Source organism: Oncorhynchus keta, chromosome 13, assembly GCF_023373465.1.
Source record: "Oncorhynchus keta strain PuntledgeMale-10-30-2019 chromosome 13, Oket_V2, whole genome shotgun sequence".
Classification (NCBI taxonomy): domain Eukaryota; kingdom Metazoa; phylum Chordata; class Actinopteri; order Salmoniformes; family Salmonidae; genus Oncorhynchus; species Oncorhynchus keta.
Genome location: NC_068433.1, coordinates 46,120,326 through 46,128,880, shown reverse-complemented (window position 1 = coordinate 46,128,880; position 8,555 = coordinate 46,120,326). Strand labels below are relative to the sequence as shown.

Genomic DNA, 8,555 nt, shown 5'->3' with positions numbered 1-8,555 from the left:
ACTCAAACAGACACACTAAACTTGTCTACGTCTGTTTCTTGTGAGCAGAGGCAAATGATGGAGTATTTCAGCAGCACTGCACATACAGCTAGTTTCTTCCTCTCTTTCTCTCTCCATTTCTCCCCCCGTTTCTCTGCAGCAGTGTAGCCTAATGTCTGCAGCTCTTGTTCTTCTGCCGCTTCCTGCGTCACTTCTCCTCCTAGTACACTGTGAGATGTAAACACAAGCGCACCCATGCTCGTTTGCATGAGCACACAGTCGCGCAGTACACACACACACACACACACACACACACACACACACACACACACACACACACACACACACACACACACACACACACACACACACACACACACACACACACACACACACACACACACACACACACACACACACACACACACACACACACACGAGTAGTTCATCACAACCACAAACACCAAGCGGAAATAAAACTTTAACAGCTGGTCTCCCACTCAGAGGCACACAGATACATACAGAGACAAATGTAGAACTAGAAACACACACCAACACTCTGAGTACAACACACCTGCCTGAGGAAATGCAATAATTCAACAACATCCCACACACAGTGAAACCACCAACCTCAATGATCTCTGTACTCAAATCAGCCTGCAATCCAAGTGTTTTCTGTTTTCAAGTAACATTTGCTGAGCTACTGTTGACTCACCAGTCGTGATGGCTTATGGAGTTAGGGAGGGGAAAGAGGACAGGAATTAAATTGCAGTCTGCTGCAAATTACACAGACACAGGCGCTGTCTGCATGCTTCAACTTTAAATACAGCCGTGGCTAAAAGACAAACACAACAACATATCATTAAATTAAATGGTATGTTTGTTGTTATGGACAAGAACAGACCCATTTGGCCTGTAACAGGGAGACTGTCAACACTGGACTTAATACATGGCCTGTGACGCAGACTGCGATGTCAGTTTCAGCATGGACTTACACCAGACACACACACACACACACACACACACACACACACACACACACACACACACACACAAACACACACAAATACACACAAATACACTTCAGTACTTGAGTGACACTCTAGCCATTTTAAACATGTCACTAATCTCGCTGCTTCCTCTGTAGAGAAGTGCAGCGCATAGTTTAGCTAAGTCGGCGGCAGGGTAGCCTAGTGGTTAGAGCATTGGACTAGTAACCGAAAGGTTGCAAGTTCATATCCCTGAACTGACTTGCCTAGTTAAATAAATCAAATTTAAAAAAGTCATGCACCCTCCAGAGGAAACAACTGCTTATATCCCTGAACCTCTCCTTTGAAATGGGATGTTAGAATATCCCCACTAATAACAACTATAATAACATGAGTTATGTTGACACACTCAATCTCACTCAATGCTTTGGAATGTCAACCCTGCTCAAACTCAAACATGCTTCATTCACATTTCTTCTGCTTGTTGTTGAAAACTGCTTATTTGGATTATTCCAATGGATCCCCATTAGCTGTTGTGATAGTAGCAAATACTCTTCCTGGGGTCCATATACAACATGAAACATGACATATACAGAATATTAATAGACAAGAACAGCTCAAGAACAGAACTACATACATTTTAAACATCCCACATAGCCTACATATCAGTATATCAGTAGAGGCTGCTGATGGGAGGACGGCTCATAATAATGGCTGGAACAGTACAGTACAGTAAAGTACAGACACATAAAATATCTGGGTCAAATAGAGGAGAGGCGTGTGGTGAGGTGTTGCTTTATCTGTTTTTTTAAACCAGGTTTGCTGTACATTTGAGCAATATGAGATGGAAGGGAGTTTCAAGCAATCATGGCTCTTTATAATACTGTACATTTTCTTAAATTTGATCTGGATTTGGGAACTGTGAAAAGACCCCTGATGGCAAGTCTGGTACGGTAAGTGTGTGTGTCAGTTCTGTGTGTATGTCGACTATGCAAACCATTTTGAATTTTTAACACTTTGGGTTTTTTTTTAAACAGGAAGTGATGCATTCAGTCTCTACTTTTAGCCAAGAGAGACTGGCATGCATAGTATTGATATTAGCCCTCTCATTTCAGTGAAGAGCAAGACGTGCTGCTCTGTTCTGGGTCAGATGCAGTTTTTCTAGGTCCTTCTTTGCCGCAACTGACCATATGACTGTGCAATAATCAAGATAAGATAAAACTAGAACCTGCAGGACTTGCTTTGTGGAGTGTGGTGTCAAAAAGCAGAGCATCTTTTTATCAATTAAAGACCTCTCCCCATCTTCACAACAATTGAACCAATACGTTTTAACCATGCCAGTTTACTATCCAAGGTGACACCAAGAAATTTAGTCTCTTCAACTTGCTAAATTGTCACGTTCTGACCTTAGTTCCTTTTTTATGTCTTTGTGTTAAGTTGGTCAGGGCGTGAGTTGGGGTGGGTAGTCTATGTTCTTTTTTCTATGTTGTATTTCTGTGTTTGGCCTGGTATGGTTCTCAATCAGAGGCAGCTGTTGACCGTTGTCTCTGATTGAGAATCATACTTAGGTAGCCTGTTTTCCTCATTTTGGTTGTGAGTGATTATTTTCCCTGTCAGTGTTTACTCCATACGGGACTGTGTCGGTTTCCATTTATTATCTTGTTCTTTTGTTTTCTGTGTTCAGTTATATTTCATTCAAATTATATTATGGACACTTACCACACTGTGCATTGGTCCGATCATTCCTACTCCTCCTCAGAGGAGGAGGACGAAAACCGTTACATCAATAGCTAGATTATGAATTATCAAATTGAGCGGAGGTCTAGAATTTAGGCTAATTTGACACTTTGTTGACAATGATATGAGGAACAAAAACAAAATCCCTCAGAATTAATTAAATGCTGGTCCAACACAAGATTAAAGGAAACATATTAATTAAAAGAGGAAAATACATCAACATTTCTCTAGAATAACAAACCGACTGTCACGATCGTCGTATGGAATGGACCACGGTGCAGCGTTGTGAGTGTACATTTTTCTTTATTTGCAAATGTCGCCAACAAACAATAATACAACAAAAACTAACATGAAGCTCCGTTAAGTCTTTACATGCACAAACGAAGACAACTACCCACAACTACCAAAAGGAAAAATGGCTGCCTAAGTATGATTCCCAATCAGAGACAACGATAGACAGCTGTCCCTGATTGAGAACCATACCCGGCCAAAACATATAAACAAACAACATAGAATGACCACCCCAAATCACACCCTGACCTAACCAAATAGAGAAATAAAATGGCTCTCTAAGGTCAGGGCGTGACACACACAAACAGACATGCACACAGACACGCACACACCCCAAGGTGTTACACGAAAAAGGGCTTGATTCCTGTGAAATTTACCACGTCCTTCAATGGTTCCTCTTTTTATGTAAAGTGATTCAGGCTGGCAATGACTCAATCAACAGATAAAGTCATAAATGGACAATGGACCGCAGTAGGTACAGCCTTAAGCCTGTATGGAGTTGTGAGCAAAAATGGCAAACTGTAGTGGGAAAAGGCATGTAACTATGTGTACATTACTATCTTACTAGTTTTGCTGACAGGACAGGACATGAGAGCATTTTCATAGCTGTGTTCATAGCCACGGGAAGTAGTTTGAGGGTGCTGTGCTATTTTTATTTTATTTTTTAATTCTTCTTCTATTTTTAATTCTGAATTTTTAGGAGGGCTCTGCAGCACCCTCAGCACCCCTACTTCCTGCAGCTATGGCTGTGTTTCCTAATAGTGCTGGGTTAAAGAGTCCCATCTCTAGGAAAGCATATTTTCTTATACTGTCCAGAGGGAAGTCAGCCTGCTCTGCTGTGACAGGAGGAGAGTTCATGCCACCTGTGTTTCGGCTCTTAGGCTAGTTTTTGTGGATAAATGGAATGGATAGAGATTTAGACTGGACTGATATGCTCTTTTCTTATACACACTCAAAAACAATGATAAAATGTAGTTGGCCTGGGCAATGTTACAATCTATCAATTGGCCATTGGTCTGTCTAGGTCTTGTCACATATGTGCAAAGGGGATGGAGATACGCGTTCCTGCACTCTGTGCTCGTTCCAAAGGCAGTCAGTTGCAAGTTTTTTGTTGTGTATTCAAGAGAACTGGGAACTCTGAAAAAAATAATGTCAAATTATGGTGTCAGTGATATTCGGTTAAAAACCTGGAGAATAAACCCTCCTCCTCACAGTTGCCCATGTCGCTTAAAGTTGATGATGTGGTTGTTACTGACAAGAAGCACATGGCTGAGTTCTTTAATCACCACATCATTAAGTCAGGGTTCCTGTTTGACTCAGCCATGCTTCCTTGCCTGTCCAACATTTCCTCATCTCCCACCCCTTCTAATGCGACTATCCCCAATGCTTCTCCCTCTTTTCCCCCTGCCCCGCTACAAAGTTTCTCCCTGCAGGCAGTCACTGAATCCGTGGTGCTAAAGGACCTCCTGAAACTTGACCCCAAAAAAACATCTGGGTCAGATGGTTTAGACCATTTCTTCATTAAAGGTTGCTGCCCCTATCATCGCCAAGCCTATCTCCGACCTTTATAACATGTCTCTCCTTTCTGGGGAGGCTCCCATTGCTTGGAAGGCAGTCCTTTATTTAAAGGGAGAGATCATGCTGATCCCAACTGTTATTGGCCTTTTTCAGTTTTGCCCTGTTTATCAAAAGTGTTGGAAAAACGTGTCAATAATCAACTGACTGGCTTTCTTGATGTCTATGGTATTCTCTCTGGTATGCAATCTGGTTTCTGCACAGGATAGGGATGTGTCACTGCAACCTTAAACGTCCTCAATGATGTCTCTATTGCCGTTGATTCTAAGCAATGTTGTGCTGCTATTTTTATTGACTTGGTCAAAGCTTTTGATACAGTAGACCATTCCATTCTTGTGGGACGGCTAAGGAGTATTGGTGTCTCTGAGGAGTCTTTGGCCTGGTTTGCTAACTACCTCTCTCAAAGAGTGCAGTGTATAAAGCCAGAAAATCTGCTGTCTCAGCCACTGCCTGTCACCAAGCGAGTACCCCAAGGCTCAATCCTAGGCCCACGCTCTTCTCAATTTACACGAATAACATAGCTCAGGCAGTAGGAAGCTCTCTCAACCATTTATATGCAGGTGATATACAGTTTTATAGCTGGCCCCTCCCCGGATTTTGTTTTAAATGCTCTACAACAAAGCTTTCTTAGTGTCCAACAAGCTTCCTCTACCCTTAACCTTGTTCTGAACACCTCCAAAACAAAGGTCATGTGGTTTGGTAAGAAGAATGCCCCTCTCCCCACAAGTGTGATTACTACCTCTGAGGGTTTAGAGCTTGAGGTAGTCACCTCATACAAGTACTTGGGAGTATGGCAAAAGGCAAAAGGCACTCCCGCATATATATATATATATATATATATATATATATGCCTAGTTAAATAAAGGTTCAATGAAATAAAATAAAAAATATTCAGGTTTGTAAATCCGAGGTCAAGAAATATGTCCGAGATTCTGACTTGGAATTCTAAATTGGACGAACTTTCAAAACGATTTTCCCTTCCAGAGATTTTCTCTTCCTTTTTTTTTCTCGAGTTCACAGATATCATGAACACACTTGAAGTCGGAGATTTTCGAGTTCCTACCTGTTTTGAACGCCTGACACTACTCCGACATACTGTACAAGGCAGTGACGTCGAATGTTATTGCCACATTTCCTTAACATCCCGTCCCTGTCCGACAGAGGGACTGTAGAACATGTTGATAAAGGATTTGGCCCCACCTGTAGGCTAACAGGGAGGGGGGGTATAGGCTGTATCAAAGGCGTACGGTCCTACAGCTACGCAGTTTCCGATTTGACAGTGGAAAGTTCTCCATGCATCGGACATATAAAGGCTACTCCAATCACAATGCTATAGCCCAGTATGTGGTTAATTCTAGAACTTTACAATTATTTCACAGAGAAACTTTAACCAGGTTATGAATGATTTTGCTACTCAATATTTTACATCACAACAGGCTATAATTCATAAAGATGAGTAGTTATGTTCTGTTTATGTTGCGTAATGATGACGATTGGAGATCTGAACATCACAAGTTATGGAAGTGCGTCCTCATACAAATGCCGCCCTCTCGAAGCTCCAAATAACCTGTCTCGACAACGCAAAATCAGACTATAGTGGCGACTTCAATTTTAGTTTAAACAAAACATTTTATTGCTCGTATTTTCTAGCCTTGGACCAGACAGCGGTCTGTGTGTTGTTGCGGTGCCATCCTTCGAGATATGGGTGAGATGGACGACCCATAGGCATTATTTTTTAAACAACACACATTCAATAGGCTATCAAATATGTGTAGAAAGCAAAGACCCAGTTGTCGAGCTTACTTAAACTTCAATATGCGCAACACAAACTGGAATGCGGACATTGGCAAAGCTATAGAGAGCAAAAATCTGGATTTTTTATTTATTTTTTTAAATCTGCTCAGCCACAAAAGCAGGGGCGAATTTTCGTATCACGCACTTACAGAAAACACAGAACACAATGCGATTCCTCCGCTGTATCAACACGAGAAAGCCAAAATAACACGCGGAAAGCACCTGCGGTAACGCGCAGGAATGACAGCTGAGAAGAGCATAGAGAAACAGTGCCTCTACCCAGCTGCGTATCAACCATCTGGGACATTATATAAATAAGTTCACTCACGTGAGATGAGCACCAATTCCGCTCCCAGATCGATGGATGGAATAAACACGCACTTTCCCTTCAAAAAGTGCTTAATAGCTGCAGGTACAATCGCGAATCGACAGACATGTCCCGTCCGATGGGGACGTATTCTGGACCGCCCCTGTCCCCGACTTGGTCCCCAGTTGCTCCGAGGCAATTGCGATGGTGCTATTGCAGATGAGTGCGTAGATTTTTTTTTTATCAGCTCAGGGTACACTCGGTCTCTGTTTTCCTGCTATTTCATTATATCATGTCCATCATGTGACATGGCCAAGCCTTTCAATGGAAACTTAAAGGGACCTCCCACGTGATCCAGTCCATGCGCAGTCACTATTTGGCAGGGGGAAGTCCACTGCGCTCGGTAAACAGCAATGAGCAATTAATCGCATAATAAAGACTACAGCGTCCAAGTTCTGGCCCATATAATATAAGATAGCCTACATAATTGTATAAGTCTCCAAAAGATTCACATAGTGAGTTATTTCCCGCACATATGAGCTCATGTGTAGGGTATAACATCAACATGACCATGACTCAGGAATGAGATGAGCAGGTGCATTTATTGCTATTATAGGAGCAAATGCAGTGTCGAGTGAGCTCGTGGTCGATAGGCCTATAGGTTAATATATGTTTTATCATGATAAACATGTAGCTTATAATTTTACCAAATTTCGAATACTTAACTGAGTAAGTGAAATTTAAATAGAATAGTTTACAAAAGGAGTCATAATTTAATGTAGCATATACTTCTCAATGTCACTCAATAATCCCTTGTCCGCTGTGCTTTGGACAAAAAAAGTCACTAATAAAAAGTTCCCCTCCACCCCATTTATGGTAAATTAATTAAGAGGTTCCTGTGCCAAGTGCTGCTCGTGCACTTAGAAGAAATTACATTGTCTTGCATTTCTTACATCAAGAAGCTTCCTGGTAATCCACTTGGAAATGATTCACCGGTGCATTTGACACGGAGATGGGATGATCAAAGCCTGGTTGACTGCCTGGAAAGTCATGACTTTTATTGTTTTCAGTAATTGAGGTACAATTATATGAGGCTTTATTTATAATACGATTATTGTTGTTTCAATAATATAATAGCCTAATAGTAAACCACTAAATAGTTTACTGTTCTGCATACACAGTTATCCAGATGTTATAGCGTGTGCAGCAAAATGCTTGTCTTACTAGCTCCTAACAGTGCAGAAAAATGTCAAACAACCACACAAATAATCAGAAACTAGAAACAAGAAATCAAGATCGAATCAGTGCAGTAATTGCCCCATAGGTTGGACAGTCACGGAGAGAGAAAGAGAGGTGTGTGTGTGTGTGTGTGTGTGTGTGTGTGTGTGTGTGTGTGAGGGGGAGGGGGGGGCAGTTATTATCTCATGCTGACTGGAAAGGGTGATGAGGATTCATGTGCCCTGTGACTTTCAGGCTGGAACTGAGATCATCAGGGAAGATGACATAAACATGAAGCAGTGACTCTATTATCCTGTGATATCCTCATCATCGGGAGTTTGGTGGGAAACACAATGGGAACTAAAAGATATGGGCGTATGTTAAAATTGAATAAGGAAAACCAAACACAGGAGGAAACATCAGTCCTGCTTGTGTAAGGTAATACCGGTTGCATATCTTTGAGAGATACAGTATTTCAAACATATTCTAAATTCTATTGAAGCTGTTCAGTGTCTCAACGTGCAACAAATATCAGACTAGCCTATACTGAATAGTTTCTAATAGTTTCTAAACTATATTATATCTGCAGGTAAAATAGGTGTCAGGAAAAACCTATTGCGATGATAACACACACACACACGCACACACACACGAACACTAAGCCA

General features: G+C 41.5%; 1 long non-coding RNA gene across 1 annotated transcript; it reads right to left on the bottom strand.

The window, feature by feature from the left end:
* Positions 1 to 2,988: 2,988 nt before the first annotated feature.
* LOC127906816 (uncharacterized) lies at positions 2,989 to 6,992 on the bottom strand. The gene is made up of 2 exons (XR_008062926.1): positions 6,694 to 6,992; positions 2,989 to 4,133 (listed from the first exon to the last, which is right to left on the bottom strand). It is a non-coding gene; the product is annotated as an uncharacterized LOC127906816 (long non-coding RNA).
* Positions 6,993 to 8,555: the final 1,563 nt, after the last annotated feature.